Source organism: Anomaloglossus baeobatrachus, chromosome 1, assembly GCF_048569485.1.
Source record: "Anomaloglossus baeobatrachus isolate aAnoBae1 chromosome 1, aAnoBae1.hap1, whole genome shotgun sequence".
Classification (NCBI taxonomy): domain Eukaryota; kingdom Metazoa; phylum Chordata; class Amphibia; order Anura; family Aromobatidae; genus Anomaloglossus; species Anomaloglossus baeobatrachus.
This window is the reverse complement of record NC_134353.1, coordinates 137,107,452-137,130,126: the sequence shown is the minus strand read 5'-3', so window position 1 is coordinate 137,130,126 and position 22,675 is coordinate 137,107,452. Positions and strand designations below refer to the sequence as shown.

At 44.8% G+C, this 22,675-nt stretch overlaps 1 protein-coding gene across 3 annotated transcripts in view; it reads left to right on the top strand.

The window, feature by feature from the left end:
• Window positions 1–22,675, top strand: part of SGCZ (sarcoglycan zeta) — a 1,566,603-nt gene that overhangs the window by 638,726 nt on the left and 905,202 nt on the right. The gene's annotated exons all lie outside the window — the stretch shown is intronic.

Below are 22,675 nucleotides of genomic sequence, written 5' to 3'. Positions count from 1 at the left end.
CCATGCGCCCTTATTGATCCCTGTCCCCCATGGTCCATGCCTGCCGCCTTGGTGATGATGAACTTCTGCACCTTGGTGATGTTATTGTCCCTTGCGCATATAAATCCTCCTGTAGTTCCACCCCTTCCTGTTGTTCCACCCCCTAAGTCCGAATAGTGTTTAGCGTGTGCTCCAGCATGTAAATGACTGGAATTGTCATGCTGATAATGGCATTGTCAGCGCTAAACATATTCATCGCCATGTCGAAACTGTGCAGAAGGGTGCATAGGTCCTTGATCTGAGACCACTCCATCAGGGTGATCTGCCCCACCTCTTAATCTTGTTGGCCCAGGCTATACGTCATGACGTATTGCACCAGGGCTCAGAGGTGCTGCCACACTCGCTGTAACATGTGGAGAGTCGAATTCCAGCGTGTCGGCACATCGCATTTTAGGCGATGAACCGGCAGGCCGAAAGACTTCTGGAGCGATGCAAGTCGCTCAGCTGCGGCAGTTGAACGGTGAAAGTGAGCAGACAGTTTTCGTGCCCTGTTCAGAAGGCCATCTAGGCCAGGATAGTGTGTTAAAAATTGCTGGACAACAAGGTTCAACACGTGAGCCATACAAGGCATGTAGCATGTGTCATTTTGCCCAGGCGAAGGGCCGCACCCAGGTTTGCAGCATTGTCGCGCACGGCCTTACCAGGCTGAAGGTCGAGTGGAGACAACCATTTACCAAACTCAGTCTCCAGAGCTGCCGACAACTCAGCCGCTGTGTGACTCTTATTTCCAAGACATTTCAAGATAAAGACCGCCTGATTCCATTGCGCTCTGCTGCCAGCGTAGTAATGAAGGGTGCGTGATTCCTTCTGCGCAGTTACAACGCTGGTGGCCTGACCAGGAAGGCTTGTGGCGGAAGTGGAGGACCCAGACGAGGTTGAGGAGGCAGAAGCAGTGGAGGAATTTGGACAGACAGAGGATTGACACCCAAGTCGTGGGGATGGCAAGACTTGTGCAGCAGACCCTTCACCATCTATCACCATAGTTATTCAGTGCCAAGTCAGCAACATGTAACGTCCCTGTCCATGCTTACTGGTCCAAGTATCGGTGGTGAAATACACCCGTTCACACACAGAGTTTTTCAAGGAAACGGTGATGTTGTGTGCAACATGCTGGTGTAGCGCAGTCACACCTTTCTTAGAGAAGTAGTGGCGACTGGGCATCTGGTACTGGGGCACAGCGACAGACATAAGGTCTCTAAAATCCTGTGTGTCCACCAGGTGGAAAGGCAGCATTTCTTTAGCCAAGAGCTTACAGAGGGATAAAGTCAACCTCTTAGCTTTGTCATGGGTCGCAGGAAATGGCCTTTTATTTGTCCACATCTGAGGGACAGAGATCTAGCTGCTGTGTGTAGACGGTGGTGAGTAGGGTGACCCTGGAAAAATGCAGGTTTGTGAGGAAAGTGCAGGCGTAGACATGAGGTTGCCTTCATCCAACGTTGGTGCTATCGATGTCTGAGAGAGCTGTACACACGCACTTGTTTCCCCTTCCAAACCAACTGACGACCTACCAAGCAAACTGCCTGTCGCAGTTACAGTGGAGTAAGATGTGCGTGGAAAACCAGGTGTGACAGCTGTCCCCACAGTCCTAGAAGATGAAGAGCGAGCGGATGCACTGGATGGGGCAGGTGGTGGATAGTCCACTCCGCTAGGCCGCATTGCAGCATGGTGAGCTTCCCACTGGGACATATGATATTTATTCATGTGACGATTCATGGAAGAAGTTGTCAAACTGCTGGGGTTTTTTCTTCTACTAACAGATTCCCGACAAATTTTACAGATCACATGATTTGGGTGATCCTTTGCAAGGTCAAAAAAGGACCTTGCTAGGCAAGGCTTAGAGGACATGTGACCTACTGAGCCACCCCGACTAGTGCTCAGAGGCAGAGAGGTGGCTGAGGATGCAGTTGTAGACGTGCTACCAGTACTCCTCCTCTGTTCAGGAAGGCGGAAAGTAACTTCGTCGTCAGTTGCATTCTCCTCCATCGCCTCTGTTGACCTCCTCGAGTACCTGACTGTGGGTTGACAGTAGGTGAGATTCAGAACTTCCTCATCAAGCATTGTGTTTGCACTCCCCTCACCCTCAGACCTAGCCTCTTCCTGCCCTGACCGAATATTTAAGTTGTCATCCCAATCTGGTATCTGCACCTCATCGTCATCAGTATGTTCCTCATTGTCTATAACAACAGGTGTTACAGTTTGTGAATAAGGGTCAACATTATGCTCTGAAACTTGGTCATCATGGCCTGAATCTGAGTCACAAAGGTTCTAGGCATCACTGCAGACCATTTCCTGGTCTGTACTCACTGTAGCTTGGGAGAAGACCTCAGATCCTCAGGCTATAGTGTGACTGAACAGCTCTGCAGACTCAGCCATCTCTGTTCCACCATACTGGGCAGATGCAGACTTGAGAGCTGGGAGAAAGCAAGTGTGATTGGGATGACAACTCAGAGGACTGTTTTTTTTGGATGCGGTAGTTGAGGTGGAGGAGAGGGCACTTGTTGGACCACTTGAGATCCATTCAAGCATGTTCTTTTTTTGGGCATCATCTACCTTTGTTCCAGTTGTTCGTGTCCATAAAAAAGGGAGCACATCTGATTGTCTACGGAAAGTAGTAGACATCTTACTTTTACTGGAAGGTGGCCTATCTTCAGCAGATGTTAATGGAGCTTTGCCACCTTCCCCACGGACACAAACTTTTTTTCCTTTTCCAGCATGCCTGTTCCCCTTCCCACCAGCATCTGTCATTTTGCCACTCATTTTGATTGCGACAAGATTGTGCACTTAAAATGTGGTAGTAAAAATTGAGAGGTGGTGCAGATTGCAGAGGTGGTCTAGCTTTATTGGCAGCAGAAGAAACAACACAGACTATCCCTGACAATGCAACTATGGCCCTTAAACTGGCAGCACAGTTTGCAATTATAATGGCTTAGTAAAATGAGCTTGAGGGTGCAATGCAGAGGTGCTGGAAATAGCTTGGCACCAGTGGGACACTAATGAAGTCCAACAGCCCCTTTTAGGATGCCACTAAGTTTTCTCAGTGTTTGCTATTATAATGGCTTAGTAAAAATAAGCTTGAGGGTGCAATGCAGAGGTGCTGGAAATAGCTTGGCACCAGTGGGACACTAATGAAGTCCAACAGCCACTTTTAGGATGCCACAAAGTTTGCTCAGTGTTTGTTATTATAATGGCTTAGTAAAATTGAGCTTGAGGGTGCAATGCAGAGGTGCTGGAAATAGCTTGGCACCAGTGGGACACTAATGAAGTCCAACAGCCACTTTTAGGATGCCACTAAGTTTGCTCAGTGTTTGCTATCATAATGGCTTAGTAAAAATGAGCTTGAGGGTGCAATGCAGAGGTGCTGGAAATAGCTGGCACCAGTGTGACACTAATGAAGTCCAACAGCCACTTTTAGGATGCCACTAACTGGCAGCACTCTGCAATTAAAATGGCTTTGCTAAAAAGGGCAGTAGGGTACAGTGGCCGGCTTGTGGGTCAGTGTAGAGGAAAGGAAGCCTCACTTTCTATCCCTGCTAATGGTGAAATGCAGCAAGGAAGTCCAAAAATTGGGCCACACAGACACCCCTTCAGTGGCAGCATTTGTGCCCCAGTTTTACACTTCACATGTAGATTTGCATTAAGTACATTCAAAAATACGCCATCCTTAACCGTCCCCAGGATGGCACCGAGGTAGGTAGCAAAGTCTTTGCTGATCCCAGATCTGTTCATCTTGGATCATTTTTAGAGACATTGAAAGCAAGGGTTACTCCAAGCGGAGTCTCCCTTTTTTCCAAAATTGGGCCACACAGACACCCCTTCAGTGGCAGCACTTGTGCCCCAGTTGTACACCTCACAGGTAGATTTGCATCAAGCACATTCAAAAATACGCCATCCTTAACCGTCCCCAGGATGACACCGGGGTAGGTAGCAAAGTCATTGCTGAAACATGACTTGTTCATCTTGGCTCCTTTTTAAAAACACAGCAAGGGTTACTCCAAGCGGAGTCTCCCTTTTTTCCAAAAATTGGGCCACACAGACACCCCTTGAGTGGCAGCACTTGTGCCCCAGTTGTACACTTCACAGGTAGATTTGCATCAATCACATTAAAAAATACGCCATCCTTAATCAACCCCAGGATGGCACCGGGGTAGGTTGCAAAGTCTTTGCTGATCCAAGATCTGTTCATCTTGGCTCCTTTTTAAAAACACTTCAAGCAAGGGTTACTCCAAGCAGAGTCTCCCTTTTTTCCAAAAATTGGGCCACACAGACACCCCTTCAGTGGCAGCACTTGTGCCCCAGTCGACATTGTCACTGGACAGACGCGTGCGCTTATCTGTCAGCACACACCCTGCAGCACTGAAGACACATTCAGAGACAACGCTGGCAGCTGGACACGACAAGATCTCCAAGGCGTAAGTGGAGAGCTTTGGCCATTTTTCAAGATTTGAAGCCCAAAATGAGCAAGGCTCCATTTGCAAAGTCATGGCATCGATGTTCATTTGGAGATACTCCTGGGAGATTCACTCCGTGCACCACGGTTGTTTGGTGGAAAAGCCGAGCTAAGATTGAGTAACAGCTTTTGCTTATATTCCTGCATACGTGCGTCCCTTTCTATGGCTGGAATTATGTCACAAAATTTGGACTTGTACCGGGGATCTAATAGTGTGGCAAGCCAATAGTCATCATCACTTCTAATTTTGACAATACGAGGGTCATGTTGGAGGTAGAGCAGCAAGAAGGTGCTCATGTGTCTTGCGCAGCCATGCGGACCAAGTCCACGCTGTGTTTGTGGAATAGAGGTGCTAACCGTTCTTTCTTCCTCTGACATCTCCCCCAACCTCTTTCAACTGAAATTTGACCAAGGTCTCCTTCATCCGCTGAGTTTTCCCTGTCCATGGACAGTTCTTCCTCCATTTCTTCATGTTCTCCTGCACCTTCCTTAACATTTTGCCTGCTACCATGCGCCCTTATTGATCCCTGTCCCCCATGGTCCATGCCTGCCGCCTTGGTGATGATGAACTTCTGCACCTTGGTGATGTTATTGTCCCTTGCGCATATAAATCCATCTGTAGTTCCACCCCTTCCTGTTGTTCCACCCCCTAAGTCCGAATAGTGTTTAGCGTGTGCTCCAGCATGTAAATGACTGGAATTGTCATGCTGATAATGGCATTGTCAGCGCTAAACATATTCGTCGCCATGTCAAAACTGTGCAGAAGGGTGCATAGGTCCTTGATCTGAGACCACTCCATCAGGGTGATCTGCCCCACCTCTTAATCTTGTTGGCCCAGGCTATACGTCATGACGTATTGCATCAGGGCTCAGAGGTGCTGCCACACTCGCTGTAACATGTGGAGAGTCGAATTCCAGCGTGTCGGCACATCGCATTTTAGGCGATGAACCGGCAGGCCGAAAGACTTCTGGAGCGATGCAAGTCGCTCAGCTGCGGCAGTTGAATGGTGAAAGTGAGCAGACAGTTTTCGTGCCCTGTTCAGAAGGCCATCTAGGCCGGGATAGTGTGTTAAAAATTGCTGGACAACAAGGTTCAACACGTGAGCCATACAAGGCATGTAGCATGTGTCATTTTGCCCAGGCGAAGGGCCGCACCCAGGTTTGCAGCATTGTCGCGCACGGCCTTACCAGGCTGCAGGTCGAGTGGAGACAACCATTTACCAAACTCAGTCTCCAGAGCTGCCGACAACTCAGCCGCTGTGTGACTCTTATTTCCAAGACATTTCAAGATAAAGACCGCCTGATTCCATTGCGCTCTGCTGCCAGCATAGTAATGAAGGGTGCGTGATTCCTTCTGCGCAGTTACAACGCTGGTGGCCTGACCAGGCAGGCTTGTGGCGGAAGTGGAGGACCCAGACGAGGTTGAGGAGGCAGAAGCAGTGGAGGAATTTGGACAGACAGAGGATTGACACCCAAGTCGTGGGGATGGCAAGACTTGTGCAGCAGACCCTTCACCATCTATCACCATAGTTACCCAGTGCCAAGTCAGCAACATGTAACGTCCCTGTCCATGCTTACTGGTCCAAGTATCGGTGGTGAAATACACCCGTTCACACACAGAGTTTTTCAAGGAAACGGGGATGTTGTGTGCAACATGCTGGTGTAGCGCAGTCAAACCTTTCTTAGAGAAGTAGTGGCGACTGGGCATCTGGTACTGGGGCACAGCGACAGACATAAGGTCTCTAAAATCCTGTGTGTCCACCAGGTGGAAAGGCAGCATTTCTTTAGCCAAGAGCTTACAGAGGGATAAAGTCAACCTCTTAGCTTTGTCATGGGTCGCAGGAAATGGCCTTTTATTTGTCCACATCTGAGGGACAGAGATCTAGCTGCTGTGTGTAGACGGTGGTGAGTAGGGTGACCCTGGAAAAATGCAGGTTTGTGAGGAAAGTGCAGGCGTAGACATGAGGTTGCCTTCATCCAACGTTGGTGCTATCGATGTCTGAGAGAGCTGTACACACGCACTTGTTTCCCCTTCCAAACCAACTGACGACCTACCAAGCAAACTGCCTGTTGCGGTTACAGTGGAGTAAGTTGTGCGTGGAAAACCAGGTGTGACAGCTGTCCCCACAGTCCTAGAAGATGAAGAGCGCGCGGATGCACTGGATGGGGCAGGCGGTGGATAGTCCGCTCCGCTAGGCCGCATTGCAGCATGGTGAGCTTCCCACTGGGACATATGATATTTATTCATGTGACGATTCATGGAAGAAGTTGTCAAACTGCTGGGGTTTTTTCTTCTACTAACAGATTCCCGACAAATTTTACAGATCACATGATTTGGGTGATCCTTTGCAAGGTCAAAAAAGGACCTTGCTAGGCAAGGCTTAGAGGACATGCGACCTACTGAGCCACCCCGACTAGTGCTCAGAGGCAGAGAGGTGGCTGAGGATGCAGTTGTAGACGTGCTACCAGTACTCCTCCTCTGTCCAGGAAGGCGGAAAGTAACTTCGTCGTCAGTTGCATTCTCCTCCATCGCCTCTGTTGACCTCCTCGAGTACCTGACTGTGGGTTGACAGTAGGTGAGATTCAGAACTTCCTCATCAAGCATTGTGTTTGCACTCCCCTCACCCTCAGACCTAGCCTCTTCCTGCCCTTACCGAATATTTAAGTTGTCATCCCAATCTGGTATCTGCACCTCATCGTCATCAGTATGTTCCTCATTGTCTATAACAACAGGTGTTACAGTTTGTGAATAAGGGTCAACATTATGCTCTGAAACTTGGTCATCATGGCCTGAATCTGAGTCACAAAGGTTCTAGGCATCACTGCAGACCATTTCCTGGTCTGTACTCACTGTAGCTTGGGAGCAGACCTCAGATCCTTAGGCTATAGTGTGACTGAACAGCTCTGCAGACTCAGCCATCTCTGTTCCACCATACTGGGCAGATGCAGACTTGAGAGCTGGGAGAAAGCAAGTGTGATTGGGATGACAACTCAGAGGACTGTTTTTTTTGGATGCGGTAGTTGAGGTGGAGGAGAGGGCACTTGTTGGACCACTTGAGATCCATTCAAGCATGTACTTTTTTTGGGCATCATCTACCTTTGTTCCAGTTGTTCGTGTCCATAAAAAAGGGAGCACATCTGATTGTCTACGGAAAGTAGTAGACATCTTACTTTTACTGGAAGGTGGCCTATCTTCAGCAGATGTTAATGGAGCTTTGCCACCTTCCCCATGGACACAAACTTTTTTTCCTTTTCCAGCATGCCTGTTCCCCTTCCCACCAGCATCTGTCATTTTGCCACTCATTTTGATTGCGACAAGATTGTGCACTTAAAATGTGGTAGTAAAAATTGAGAGGTGGTGTAGATTGCAGAGGTGGTCTAGCTTTATTGGCAGCAGAAGAAACAACACAGACTATCCCTGACAATGCAACTATGGCCCTTAAACTGGCAGCACAGTTTGCAATTATAATGGCTTAGTAAAATGAGCTTGAGGGTGCAATGCAGAGGTGCTGGAAATAGCTTGGCACCAGTGGGACACTAATGAAGTCCAAAAACCACTTTTAGGATGCCACAAAGTTTGCTCAGTGTTTGTTATTATAATGGCTTAGTAAAATTGAGCTTGAGGGTGCAATGCAGAGGTGCTGGAAATAGCTTGGCACCAGTGGGACACTAATGAAGTCCAACAGCCACTTTTAGGATGCCACTAACTGGCAGCACTCTGCAATTAAAATGGCTTTGCTAAAAAGGGCAGTAGGGTACAGTGGCCGGCTTGTGGGTCAGTGTAGAGGAAAGGAAGCCTCACTTTCTATCCCTGCTAATGGTGAAATGCAGCAAGGAAGTCCCTGAGCTTAGCTACACAGACGCTGTTATTTGTAGCTGTTAAAAACTGTTTCCACGGACCTGACTTTCACCTATGGCTCTGAGCCAGCTGTAATTAGCCCTTAAAAGGGCTGAAAGAAACTTCTATTCCTATTCTGTATAGCCCTGTGTCTAGAGCGTACACAGCAGGATCGGCGGCAGGAGTTGCGTCTGCGGTGACTGTCACCCAGAAGCAGAAGGCAGAAAATGGCGTCCAGACGGGCAGATGGCCGTATTTATATTTATAATGCAGGGACATGTGACATGGACAGCCTATGACACATGCCCTTGCTTGTCTGGCAAAAAGTCCACTTAGCTGTGTGTGTGTCTGCGATTGGCTAACATGCTGGCCCGCCCCACGCACACACGCGCTTACGGAAGGAAGGAAAAAAAAAATGGCGATCGCCATTATCCCAGCAGCAGTGATCTGAACGCGCAGTCCCTGCACACTATACGCTGAAATTTCATAATAGTGTGAGTCACAGAGTGACTCACACTATTACAGCGAAAAGCCAGCTAGTAATTAGCTAGGCTTTTTGCTGATAGAACCGTTCTCGAACGTAACTTGAGCTAACGAACTTTTAGCAAAAAGCTCGAGTTCTAGTTCGATCTAGAACCCCCCCAAAATCACTCGAACCGCGAACTGGAGAAGCACGAACCACGAACCGCGCTCAACTCTACTCTTAACAACTGTCAAGATTTTGATCACATTTTTTTCCAAACACTTCCCAGTGTCATAATTCTCTGTGCAGAGCATCTCACAGACTTGGAGATGCTCTGCGTCGCTTACAGATCTGGCAGTGTGTCTATTCCTTTGTGCAGAGCATCTTCCCTTTGGAGATGCTCTGCGGCGTCGCTCTTGATACTGAACTAGCAGCTTGGTTACTACACAGGAGTCCAGGTTGGTTCTGGGAGGTGCAGGTTACTCAGCTGTTCAATCTTCCGGGAAATTGCTCAGGCTTCTTTACTGAACATGCTCCCCCAGAACTCTGCCGGTGGTATTCTCTGGCTCTGATGTGTTGCTGTAATTGTGTGTCTGCTGATATTCTGATCTTGGTATTCTCACCCCGGACTGTTAAAGTATTTCTCTCTTCCCGCACCCTATTCCTGTTGTGTTCTCCTGCCTTTGACCCAGACCGTTACTTGACCACATCTTTGCTTGCTCCCTTTATCTACTCTGTGCTTTTCTGGTATTGTGACCTTCAGTTTGTGACCTGACTACACCCCTGATTACCCCTTATGATTATACGTGACCTTCTGTTACCAGACCCTGGCTTTCCTGACTACCCTTCCACCCATGCGACCCCGTTGGGTAGTGACTAGCATTACACCCAGTAGTGTTTGATCTCCATGATTTGTGCTGTTGCAGCTCTAGCATCCTTTAGAGGCTCAATGAGTTTCTCTTGAGTGCACTATGGTCTGTTTAGAAATTATATAAGATCTTTTTACATAATTTAAGAAGAATCCCCATCTGATACTTCTGTCATTTTTTGGGAAGCTCATAAAGCTACAATTAGGAACTTATTTGTCAAGATTTACTGGTATAAGAAAAAAAACAGGAGTCATGATTATTAAAAAAAGAAGAGTGGACTAAAAGGTTTATTGTATGTGCAGAAAGCAGATCCCTCATTTGATCTATGTCCTCAAATTTTACAAACTTAATGAGTTGAATTTGTGTTTCAAAACATATGCAGAAAAAAGTTTGCAAATGTCAATGTATAGGTGTAATATGCTTAGAGACAAACTAAATTCCTTTCTTGACACTAAAGGCTGCTTTACACCTTACGATATCACATACGATATCGTATGCGATCGTACCCGCCCCCATCGTATGTGCGGCACGTTCAATTTGTTGACCGTGTTGCACAATCGATTATTTCCCGTCACACGTACTTACCCTTCCATACGACATGTGGGCAGCGAACATCCACTTCCTGGAGTAGGAGGGATGTTCGGCGTCACAGCGACGTCATGCGGCAGCCGGCCAATAGAAGTGGAGGGGCGGAGATGAGCGGGACGTAAACATCCCGCCCACATCCTTCCTTCCGCATTGTCAGCGGGAGCCGCGGGACGCAGGTAAGATCTGTTCATCATTCCCGGGGTGTCACACACTGCGATGTGTGGTACCTCGGGAACATTGAACAACCCGATGTGCAATTTTAAGGAAATGAACGACGTGTATGCGATGAACGGTTTTACGTTCAATCGCAATCGCACATAGCTGTCACACGCTACAACAACACTAACGATGCCGGATGTGCGTCACTTACGACATGACCCCGCCGACACATCATTAGATTTGTTGTAGCGTGTAAAGCCCGCCTAACTCTCACTAAGGTGTGGGATAGGCTTCTAACCTAAATTGTAAATATTAAAGAATCTTAACTTGGGACACACATCTTATCATGCTGGAATTTTACAAGTTTTATTTGAATGTGTTTGCCTTTCCTAATCTTGTCCCAGAATTCTCGGCAGAGAAGATTGCAGCTTCTGGGTTCATTCCAGGCCTTTGACCCTGCTCACTATGATTAGATGAAAATGTCAATTTTTTTTAGAAAAGGTCATTTTAGACCACTCAGTCGGGCAAACCTTCCAAGGCTCCAGGGCTTAAAGAGTTATCTAGTCAATATTTAAAAACTTTTTCTCAGGTCCTGGCTACCTAGATGATCTTATTTTTTAATTGTCTGATAGTTGGGACCCATTTCTATTTTTGCCCACATTAATGTAATCCCCAAACCGAAAAAATAGCATTTGGACCAAGAAAATTACTGGTTTGTCTCATTGATGGCAAGATATGGCTAAAGCGTGCTTTACACACTGCTATATCGGTCCCATCTGTTGTGCAAATTGCTGCCCGTGCCACACAACATCGCCAAGACCCGTCACACATACTTACCTGCCCGGTGACGTCGCTGTGACCGGCGAACCGCGTCCTTTCTAAGGGGGTGGTCCGTGCGGCGTCACAGCGACGTCACTGAGCGGCCGCCCAATAGAAGCGGAGTGGCGGAGATGAGCAGGACGTAACATCCCGCCCACCTCCTTCCTTCCACATTGTGGCCGGGAGGCAGGTAAGAAGAGCTTTCTCGTTCCTGCGGTGTCACACGGAGCGATGTGTGCTGCCGCAGGAACGAGGAACAACCTCGTTACTGCTTCAGTAACGATTTTTGAGAATGGACCCCCATGTCACCGATGAGCGATTTTGCACGTTTTTGCAACGATGCAAAATCGCTTATAGGTGTCACATGCAACGGCATCGCTAATGCGGCCGGATGTGCGTCACCAATTCCGTGACCCCAACGAGTTCGCATTAGCGATGTCGTAGCGTGTAAAGCCCCCTTAACTAAAAATGTTGTATCAACACAACACTTGTTAAACATGGCTATAAACTTATCATGAGATGGTATTTAACTTCCCAGAGCTTGGTGCGAATTTTCCTTCGTTCCTCACCTTGCTATTTATCAGACAGTTTTCTGACCCCCTTATGCTCCCAAAAATGTAAAACTGCACATTTTAGAGTGGACTTTTACTGTGGCCGCACCGAAGGGGTACTTTGCACGCTGCGACATCTCAAGCCGATGCTGCGATGCCGAGCGCGATAGTCCCCGCCCCCGTCTCAGCTGCGATATCCTTGTGATAGCTGCCGTAGCGAACATTATCACTACGGTAGCTTCACATGGACTCGCCTGTCCTGGGACGTCGCTCTGGCCGGCGACCTGCATCCTTATTAAGGGGTTTGGTCGTGCGGCGTCACAGTGATGTCACACGGCAGGCAGCCAATAGGAGCGGAGGGGCGGAGATGAGCGGGATGTAAACATCCCGCCCACCTCCTTCCTTCCGCATATCCTACGGAAGCCGCGGTGACGCCGGTAGGAGATGTTCCTCGCTCCTGCGACTTCACACACAGCGATGTGTGCGGCCGCAGTAGCGAGGAACAACATCGGACCGTCACGTCAGCGTAATTATGGATTACGCTGACGCTGCACCGATGATACGATTACGACGCTTTTGCGCTCGTTAATCGTATCATCGAACCTTTACACACTACGATGTCGCATGCGATGCCGGAAGTACGTCATTTTCAATTTGACCCCACCGACATCGCACCTGCGATGTCGTAGTGTGCAAAGCCCGCCTAAGACTCACCTGTGCCATTATCGTGCTGTCTAATCAGCATCTTGATATGGTACACCTGTGAGATAGAAGGATTTTCTCGGCCAAAGAGGTGCTCACTTAGGCCTCTTTCACACATCAGTTTTTTTGCATCAGTCACAATCCATTTTGTGACTGATGCGACGGATATGTCGCAGATTGTGGTAAAACTGATGCGATGGATCCTGTAAAAAATGGATCCGTCGTACCATTTTTTTCCTGACCAGCAGTGATTTTACAACACTTCTGAGTATGCTCGGTTATAAAAAACGGAATCTGACAACAGATCCATCATTTGACGGATGACGACGGATCCTGTGCCCATAGGCTTCCATTACAACAAACGACGGATGGCGACGGATCCGTCTCGGTCCGTTTTTTCTACGCACACAAAAAACGTTACTATGGACGTTGTCTCCATCACATTTTTCGACAGATCCGTTGTACAATGGATGTAACGTGAGGTCATCCGTCGCAATCCGTCGCACTGGATCCGTTTTTTTTCACATTTCGACGGACTATGACTGATGGCACAATACAGATGTGTGAAAGGGGCCTTACACAGATTTAGACAAATTTGTGAATAATATTTGAGATAAAAAGGTCGTTTGTGTACATAGAAAAAGTCTTACATCTTAAGGCTACTTTACACACTGCGATATCGGTCCCGATATCGCTAGTGTGCGTACCCGCCCCCATCTGTTGCGCGACACGGGCATATCGCTGCCCGTGGCGCACAACATCGCCCAGAGCCGTCACACATACTTACCTGTCCGGCGACGTCGCTGTGACCGGCGAACCGCCTCCTTTCTAAGGGGGCGGTCCGTGCGGCGTCACAGCGACGTCACTGAACCGCCGCCCAATCGCAGCGGAGGGGCGGAGATGAGCGGGACGTAACATCCCGCCCACCTCCTTCCTTCCGCATAGCGGCCGGGAGGCAGGTAGGGAGACGTTCCTCGCTCCTGCGGCGTCACACGCAGCGATGTGTGATGCCGCAGGAACGAGGAACAACCTCGTTACTGCTGAAGTAACGATAATTGGGAATGGACCCCCGTGTCGCCGATTAGCGATTTTTCACTGTTTTGCAACGATGCAAAATCGCTAATCGATGTCACACGCAACGGCATCGCTAATGCGGCCGGATGTGCGTCACGAATTCCGTGACCCCAACGACTCCGCATTAGCGATGTCGTAGCGTGTAAAGCCCGCTTTAGAGTTCAGCTCATGAAAAATGGGAGCAAAAACAAAAGTGTTATGTTTATATTTATGTTTATGTAGTATAACTGTACCAGTAATAGAGTTACTGGTGACAATATACATGGGAACTTTGTAGATACTATATATTGTAAATTTAGAAGCAATATAGTAATCACTGCTGACATTATACACAAGAGCTCTGTAGATAGTATATAGTGTAAAAATAAATCCAGTGACTTAACAAAGCATCCAAATTAAGTTGTACATTTTCACTTTTTATTTTTATATGGCAATGGTGACTAGGATTTCTACCAGCAAAGGACTCATGTCTGCAAAAAAAATAATGTTTAGAAATATATGACTGATCACTTCTGCAGCACCCTCAACACTTTTCTGTCTATGTCTATACTGTGCTAGATGAAGAAGAAAAGTGCAGTATTACTGTCTTGGTACCCTGCACTATAACAATATCTCCTTTTTGTTCCCTCATGGAATGCAGTATTCTCAAAAGTAAAATATATTACAGCACATATAATCTCCCCAATTTTGATTCTTAGGCCGGCTTTGCACACTACGACATCGCAGGTGCGATGTCGGTGGGGTCAAATCGAAAGTGACGCACATCCGGCGTCACTTGTGATGTCGTAGTGTGTAAAACCTTTTTGATATGATGAACGAGTGCATAAGCGTCGTTATTGGATCATCGGTGTAGTCGCCGACATTTCCATAATGCCGATGCAGCGACAGGTACGATGTTGTTCCTCATTCCTGCGGTAGCACACATCGCTGTGTGTGAAGCTGCAGGAGCAAGGAATATCACCTTACCTGCGTCCCAGCTGCTATGAGAAGGAAGGAGGTGGGCGGGATGTTTACATCCTGCTCATCTCCGCCCCTCCGTTGCTATTGGCCGCCTGCCGTGTGACATCGCTGTGATGCCGCACAGCCCGCCCCCTTTGGAAGGAGGCGGTTTGCCGGCCAGAGCGACATCGCAGGACAGGTGAGTGCATGTGAAGCTGCCGTAGCGATAATGTTTGCTACGGCAGCTATCACAAGATATCGCACGTACGACGGGGGCGGGGACTATCGCACTCGACATCGCAGCATCGGCTTGCGATGTCGTAATGTGCAAAGTTGGCCTTAGAATTAGTTATTTCTCCAATGTGCAACAATAAACTAACAATATATGTTTCTCATTCATACTCAATACAGTAATTATGTCACCCATCATGGCCCTCATCCTGTACTTATATCTTCTATTATGGCCCCTTTATTAATGTCTCCCATTTTGACCCTTTTATTTATTATTGTACCCCATCCTGTCCCCTTAATTTTTAAATGTCCCTCATTCTGGTCACTTTCTTTAATGATGTCCTGGTGTACTTCTCCAACACAGAAAAAAAAAATTCTGTCCACACACCAACCACATGCAGAATTTTCTTTCTCCTAAAATATTGAAGCACTGGGATGGGGTGGTACATAGAAGTGATTTTGTGCACTGCCTGTGATGGGAATGCCAACATCAGCTACCAGCTTATGATAGGCTAGTGGCCATTATAGCTATTTTGACGCAGACAGTGGCTTTCTGCATAGCAATGCATTTCAATTGAATGTGCATCTGAGAAAGCAGAGTATCTAAGTGATACTGAAAATAGCGCTTGTGTTAGAGGTTCACCTGACTCCACCTCCTTGTTCAAAGTGGCACTCTCTCAATCCGCAGTCATTATGTTCCTTTTCAGATGTCTAAGGCTTAATTCTTTCTTTCTTTCATTCCTATGTGTAGAAATACATAGATCTGCAGTGAAGTATCGTACAAAATTCTAGAAATTTTTTTAAACAAAATTTTTCAAAAAGTTACTATTTTTTATTTTTGATGCATTGAAGAAAAAGAGTGTGCATGAACTTTATTTTTAGGGTAAGAAAAAGTTTTTGTCTAAAGAATTCTAAAATATTTGCACAATGTACATCATGTATATATTTTTAGTATAGAAGTGAAGACCTTTCACTTATTTTATTTACAAATATGAATAACAATGTGAAAAGGAGTAGTGATACTGTTCCTGAAATTTGCAATTTCACATGGATCTGAACATTTTGAGATTTAATTCAAGATTCACAAAAAATCCTTGCCCAGTGTCATTTCCCACACTAGTGCCATGCAGACGCCCCATAATATCCTGCATCTATGACATTTTTCAGATTACCATATCTTCTACAGTTGGGGTCAGTACCTGGACCATCACAGAGCACCTTTTTCCAGTGGAGCACAGTTTGCAAAGCAGAGTCATTTTCATAGTTTTATAGTTTTTAAGGTTGAAGGGAGACTCTAAGTCCATCTAGTTCAACCCGTAGCCTAACATGTTGATCCAGAGGAAGGCAAAAAAACCCCAATGTGTCAAATAAGCTCCAATGGGGAAAAAAATTCCTTCCTGACTCCACATACGGCAATCAGACTAGTTCCCTGGATCAACACCCTGTCATAAAATCCAATATACATAACTGGTAATATTATATTTTTCAATTAATGCGATCAGGCTCTGCTTAAATTTTACTTGTGAATCCCTCAATACAACATCATACGGCAGAGAGCTCCATAGTCTCACTGCTCGTACAGTAAAGAGTCCTCATCTGTGATTATGATTAAACATTCTTTCCTCAAGACGTAGCGGATGCCCCCGTGTTCCAGTCGCAGGCCTAGGTGTAAAGAGATCTTTGGAAAGGTCTCTGTACTGTCCCCTCATATATTTATACATTGTGATTAGATCCCCCTAAGCCTTTGTTTTTCCTAACTAACTAACCCCAAGTTTAATAACCTGTCTTGGTATTGCAGCCCACCCATTCCTCTAATAATCTTGGTCGCTCTTCTATCTACCTGTAAGATTATGCTATTTATAACCTTCTATACTTTTGCTAACAAGAAATGCATCCATTCCTCTCTTAAATTCATTCAGTGAGTTGGCCATCACCACTTCCTCAGGAAGAGAGTTCCAGAGCCTCACTGCTCTTACCGTGAAGAACCCTCTTCTATGCTGATGTAGGAATTTTCTTTCCTCCAATCGAAAAGAATGCCCCCTTGTTCTTGTCATAGTCCTTGGTACAAACAGATCATGGGAGAGATCTCTATATGGCCCTCTGATATATTTGTACATATTTATTAGGTCTCCCCTAAGTCTTCTCTTTTCTAGAGTAAATAGACCTAATTTTGATAACCTTTCCGTGTATTGTAATGCACCCATTCCATTTATTATTTTAGTAGCCCGCCTCTGAACCCTTTCAAGTTCAGTAATGTCTTTCTTCAGCACCGGCGCCCAAAATTGCACACAATACTCCAAGTGTGGTCTGACTAGTGATTTGTACAGAGGGAGAATGATGTTTTCATCTCGTGCCCCCAGACCTCTTCTAATGCATCCCATCACCCTATTTGCTTTGGTGGCTGCTGCCTTACACTGGGCATTCCAATTTAGATTCTTATTCACTAAGATGCCTAAGTCTTTTTCCATGTCTGATTTCCCCAGCAGTTTCCCATTTAGTAAGTAATCGTAGCATCTGTTTCTCCTTCCCATGTGCATAACCTTACACTTATCTGTGTTAAACCTCATTTGCCATTTTTCAGCCCAATTCTCCAATTTACTCAAGTCCATCTGTAGTTGCAAACTGTCCTCCTTTGTGTTAACTACCTTACATAGTTTTGTATCATCTGCAAATACTGATATTTTACTCTGTAAACCATCCACCAGATCATTAATAAATATATTAAATAGTAGGGGGCCCAATACAGACCCCTGTGGCACCCCACTAGTAACCCTGGCCCAATCTGAGTATGCACCATTAATAACCACTCTTTGTTTTCTACCACTAAGCCAGCTACCTACCCATCTACACACATTTTCCCCGAGCCCAAGCTTTCTCATTTTACTTAGCAGTCTTTTATGTGGGACAGTGTCAAATGCTTTACCGAAGTCGAGATAAATGACATCCAATGATTCTCCTCGGTCCATGTGAGAGCTTACATCCTCATAGAAGCTGATCAGGTTAGTTTGACAGGAGCGAGCCTTCATAAATCCATGTTGATATGGAGTTAAACAGTTATTAACATTGAGACATTCCATAATAGTATCCCTTAAAAACCCTTCAAACATTTTACCCACAACAGATGTTAAGCTTACCGGCCTATAGTTTCCAGGTTCCCTTTTGCACCCTTTTTTGAATATTGGTACCACATTTGCTAGCCGCCAATCCAGTGGAACAGACCCAGTTTCTATAGAGTCTTTAAATAAAAGGAATAGAGGCCTGTCTATCACATTACTTAACTCCCTTAATACCCGAGGGTGAATGCCATCAGGGCCTGGTGATTTGTCAATTTTAATGTTACTAAGTCGGTTCTGCACTTCTTCCTGGGTTAGGCAGGTCATACTTAATGGGGCATTTACATGATCACTTTTCATTTCCCCTGGCATATGCTTTTCCTGTGTGAACACAGTTGAGAAAAAAGTATTTAAAACATTTGCTTTTCCCACATCGCTTTCTATGATTTTACCCTCATTATTCTTTAAAGGGCCAACACCATCAATTTTAATCTTTTTTCTGTTTATATAATTAAAGAATAGTTTGGGATTTGTTTTGCTTTCCTTAGCAATGAGTCTCTCAGTTTCTACTTTTGCTAAATATATTTGTTTTTTACACATTTTATTTTTTTCTCTATATATTTTTAATGCTTCCTCGCTGCCTTCTTGTTTTAGCTTTTTAAATGCCTTTTTCTTATTATTCATTGCCCCTTTTACATCCCTATTAAGCCACATTGGTTTTCTCCTGTTCCTAGCCCTTTTATTTCTGTATGGTATGGCTAGCTCGCAGTGGGTGTTTAATACCGATTTAAACATTTCCCACTTATTTTCTGTGCTCCCATTTTTGAGGACATTGTCCCAATCAATTTGGCGAAGGTCTTCTCTAAGTTGATCAAACTTTGCTTTCCTGAAATTCAGCGTTTTTGTAACCCCCCTCCAAGGCACCTTACTAAAGGACAAGTGGAATTGTATTATATTGTGGTCACTATTCCCTAGGTGCCCATCCACTCGTACGTCTGTTATTCTATCTGGCCTGTTGCTTAAAATTAAGTCCAGAAGGGCTGCCCCTCTAGTTGGGCCCGGCACAAGTTGGGACAGATAATTATCCTTAGTTACTGACAGAAACCGGTTTCCTTTCTGAGATACACAGGTTTCAGTTTCCCAGTCTATATCGGGGTAATTGAAGTCCCCCATAATAATCACCTCATTGTGATTTGCTGCTTTGTCTATTTGTTTCAATAATACATTTTCAGTGGTTTCTGTTATATTTGGTGGCTTATAACAAACCCCTATGAGGATTTTATTAGTTTTCCCTCCTTGTATCTCCACCCATAGAGACTCCACCTCTTCATTTCCCTCTTGAATATCTTCTCTTAGTCTGGGCTTTAAACTGGACTTTATATATAGACAGACTCCACCCCCTTTCCTTTTTTTACGATCCCTCCTAAACAATTCATATCCTTGCAGGTTAGCCGCCCAGTCATAACTATCATCTAACCATGTCTCAGTTATTCCTACTATGTCGTATTTCTCCTCATACATTACCAGCTCCAGTTCCTCCATCTTATTGGTCAGGCTTCTTGCATTGGTCAGCATGCAGGAAAGAAGTTTTGCTCCCCTTTTCTCAGCTTCCTTCTTAGTACCCTGTCTTGGGTCCTCTTTACGGCATCTAGTATCCTTGATTAGTTTGTCCTTCTGCTGCATGTTCTTGTCTGCTGTTTTTTCTCCCATCCCCTCTTCTTCTAGTTTAAAGCCCTCCTGATGAGTGTGGCAAGCCTTCTGGCGAACGTGTGTTTCCCAGGTTTTGTGAGGTGTATCCCGTCTCTTGCGAGAAGTCCATCGTAGAGGTAATTCACTCCATGGTCTAAGAATCCAATTTTCCATCTGTAGAGTAACTGTAAAAGTCTCCCTCACCTGTTAAGTATAGGCTATTATGACTACCTGGGTCGTTTCTTTATTGCCTATAGATTGTAAGCTATTACAGTCACCAGGTGTCTTCTCCATCTTTCTCTTGTAGAGGGTAAGCTCTTATTGTCAGCAAAATCCTGATGCTCTCTCTTGTAGAATGTATGCTCTTATGATTATACGATCACGATGGTTCTTCGTCTCCCTCTGTTTTCTCCCATGTGTATTTTCCTAGCGATTACAAGCTTTTCAGTATTTAGATTCATGCAGTTTTATTTTCTGCAAATCAAATCCTTATAGAAAATGCGACAAGGTGGGCGAATTTAAAATTCGAAAGATCCGCCTATCTTTTGTTCTCTACATTACAACTCAAAGCTGAGGTGCCAGACGACAGGCATCAGTTTAACAGTTGGAAATCCTGCAAAAAGAAAAATTCTAAAGTCGATAATTGTTATTAGTAAAGAATACAACATAAATAGAAGTAAACTTCTAGATCTTGAGTCATGTACTTTTGCTTCAATCAGATTTGGGATTTAATCCATGATGTCACAATCATAATCATATGCAGTAATACAATAGATAGACTTCAAGATAGCATAAAGTGTTTTGAATATTGGCTTTAACCACTTGGATAAGGCTAAGAACATACAGGCATTTAGCATCCGATACGAGAGCATCAAATGCGTAATCCAAAAGACCCCGCCTCCCGCTCTGCTGCGAGTGTAAGCCAAATGTCATTATCCTGTGATGCAATCCTGCAATCGAAGCACAGCTGCGGAGGAGAGGGACTAATCTCCCTATCTCCTCCATTATAAGCTGATGTGTATATCGCACTGCACTTTGGTGTAATGCAAGTAGGGTGCAAAGTTTCTCTCACACCCATAGACTTGTATGGGTGCGACTGAAAACTAATCGGATTCCACCCGCAACATGCTGCTATTGTTTTCTCAGTCCAATTAGGGCTGAGAAAAAAAATCGTTCATGGAAGTGACCACATAGAGTAACCTGGGTCCCAGTGGAATGTGATTTTATATTACATTCCACTCGCTCTGTTTTACTCACTGTCTGTCCTTAGCCTGACTGTTAAACTGACATCTGTCTGTTGAGACTTCAGCTATCAGTTCTAATGTATATAATTAGTCATGATCAGATCTTTTGAATTTTGAATTCGCCAACCTCACCAAATTTATTTTGCAGTGACTCAATAGCTGCTGTAGTTCAAGGTTTCAAAAACCAAAACACAATCCACAGTCTTGAAATCTTTGCAACTAATGTACGAGTTTATGAATCATGAAGCCAAATTTGATTAAAGCATAATACAGCAGTGCGGAGAGTTTACTTCTATTGAATTGTTGTGGGCAGAGGCATGATCCATGAACAGCACCGCTCCAGTACTAGAAATAAAAATGGAACCTAGACATCATAGTAGTCAAAAAATTGTCTCAGCTTACTAAAATTGTCTTGATTCCGCCTAAAAAAAATGTAGCTTTATTGCAGCTAAACCTTATACATATATAGGTTATACAGTCAGTTCAATAATAGGCCATTTATATTTGCAGAGGAAAGGGCTCAGCTGCGAAAGTGGTCAGTGTCGTTTAGTGACAGCTTATTATGATTCACCAGAGCCATAATGAAACTTTTTATGAAATGGCTCATAAATAAAATGCATGTCATCTACTGTGAAATGTTCTGTGAAATTAGAAGAACTATTTTTTGACAGCTAAGACTACTTTGTCTTGATCTAAGTGTGGCTTAAGAAGCATAAATTATATTCAGATTTTAGCAGTTTATTAGATTTAAATAACAGGAGTGCATATAGAAATGTTTGTGTGGTTTCCGATCAATGTGTGCTAGAATTAGCTATGGCTACAGAGTTGAATGTAAGTATTCCCTGAAATCAGAATCACCGTATTTTAATACTGATTTGATCATTTGGTTGGGAACAATTCTCTTTTTTATACATTAGTAATAATTGTATCCCCAAGAAAATATTATACAATTAGTTTTTAGTTTTTTTTTTTTTTAGTGCGTGTTTGTTTATATGTTACCTAATGTCCTGAAATACAACAATTATAATATTTGTTTTTTCCAAAGCTACAGTTTTCTTTAGTATTTGTTGACCATTTGGTGTGATCAGTATTGGACTGGCTACCGGAGGAATCTCCAGTAATGCCAGGCCTGGATTCAGGTACCTGCATTGCACTCCGGAGCGCTCACCTGAGCTCCGGAGTGCAGCCTAGACTGTACCGCAAGCGCTGAGTGATTGATTCTCTGGCACTTGCTGTTCAGTTCATGACAGCTGCAGACATGCCAGGGGGATCTCCAAAGTTCAGGTGAGAGCACCGCAGAACACCCCAGCCTGTCTGCAGCTGACATGACCTGAACCGCAAACGTCGGAGAATAAATCACTCGGCGCAATCCAGGCCTGGCATTACTGGAGATTCCTTTGGTAGCCAGTCCGACGCTGGGTGTGATGATGATGTGAAATCAGTGAAGTATGTTTGTTAAAGGTTGATTAAGCTAGCACATTTCACAACTTGAACAACGTCTCAAAATCATACAGGGATTGTCCCCTTTCATAAAAAAAAAAACTCCTGCCTCATTTCATTGTAAAAAAAACAAACCATACTTTCCTTAACCCTGTTGTTCTGTTCGGTCAAAAATGACCGAATTTAAAATTTGATATTTTTTAAAATATTCATTATGCTGTTCTGAAACTTGTTATTAATTGACTTTTTCTCATTTGAGGGGTTCTTACTATGAGTAGTTTGTTTTATTTTTGTTTACTTTTTGCTCCACACTTTTTTTTTTACACTTGTGCTGTTCGGTCAAAAATGACGGCTAGCCTTTTATGCTAATCTATAGCCATTTTTTGAGTAATATAATAGAGTTATAATCTCATTTTGGACTATATATTGCATCTACACTGGAGAAAGAGCTGAAAAAAAATCAAAGTGTACAAGTTGTTTTGGCAGCTACCTCTGTCTAGAGGTGTTATTTGTGCTCTGTTCCAGTGAAGC